Raw genomic sequence first — 1,074 nt, 5'->3', positions numbered from 1 at the left:
GGGGCTCGATCCCGGGACTCCAGGATCATGACCTGAGCCGAAGGCAGTCGCTTAACCAACTGAGCCACCCAGGCGCCCTCAGTGGTTCTTTTGTTCTTTATCTGGTTTTCTGCATTTTCTAAGCTTTATTTAGCCACACCAAAAGCTCCTGATACACAAAGTTTCCACGCTGGAAGGATTCTCGGAGATAAATAAAAGTAGAATTGAGTCGCAACGTTTGAAAATGCTATTCCCGAGCCAAGCCTCCCAGGTATCATTTGCTTTCCCCCGTGAGAACCTCCGATTCGTTATGAGAAGCCACCTTCTTCTCCTTAAAGAGTCTCGGTGTTTTCTTCCGGCCAGTGGGGATGGCAGCGGGGATGACGACGGCCGCAGCAAGAATGGAACCAGAGAGCCCACTACCGGCCCCGCGCAGGCGTAGAGACCTTGTAAGTCTGACGGCGCCGCCCCACCGCCAAGTGGCCGGTTAGCTCAGTTGGTTAGAGCGTGGTGCTAATAACGCCAAGGTCGCGGGTTCGATCCCCGTACGGGCCATAGAGGTGACTTTTTTTCCCCCGTGCTCCCATTTTTCAATTCATTTTAACTTTTTTTTTTAAAATATGGTTTTCGAGGGCTGTGAGCCGCAGACGGGAGAGAGCCGGGGAATCGTTCCGGACGCGGCCCCGAAGTTGGCGCGGGCAGCCAGTGGGGGGAAAGGGCAGGATCCCGCGCGTGTTCATCCCTCCAACGCAGCGCACGCTGTGCACACCTGCAGCTGCCACTGGGTTCTTTTTTTTTTTTTTTTTTTTTTTTTAGGATGCTCTCGGATGCCACCGCCAGTTGCTTCCGAATACAGAGCTTCTGTGGGCCCTCGGTGCAGTCTCCAGCGTTCATGGAGATCTTAGACTTGGAAATCCAGGCCTGGAATTAATTCATTCCACAATTGCTTAGGGCGCGCCTTCTTACTGCATGCCCTTCCTGATTTGGGGTGGGAAGCAGAACAGTAAAACAGAAACACAAATCCCGACCCCCGTGGAGACAATGACCCACCAACGACTGCCATGTTTTTAGTGAGGTCTTCTACTTGTGGAAGCA

General features: G+C 52.8%; 1 non-coding gene across 1 annotated transcript; it reads left to right on the top strand.

Annotated features, from left to right (window-relative positions):
- The first annotated feature begins 460 nt into the window (after positions 1 to 460).
- Positions 461 to 534, top strand: TRNAI-AAU. The gene has a single exon. It is a non-coding gene; the product is annotated as a tRNA-Ile (tRNA).
- The last annotated feature ends 540 nt before the right edge of the window (positions 535 to 1,074 follow it).

The sequence above is a fragment of the Neomonachus schauinslandi genome, chromosome 9 (assembly GCF_002201575.2).
Source record: "Neomonachus schauinslandi chromosome 9, ASM220157v2, whole genome shotgun sequence".
Taxonomy (NCBI): domain Eukaryota; kingdom Metazoa; phylum Chordata; class Mammalia; order Carnivora; family Phocidae; genus Neomonachus; species Neomonachus schauinslandi.
This window is presented reverse-complemented; position numbering and strand designations above follow the sequence as displayed.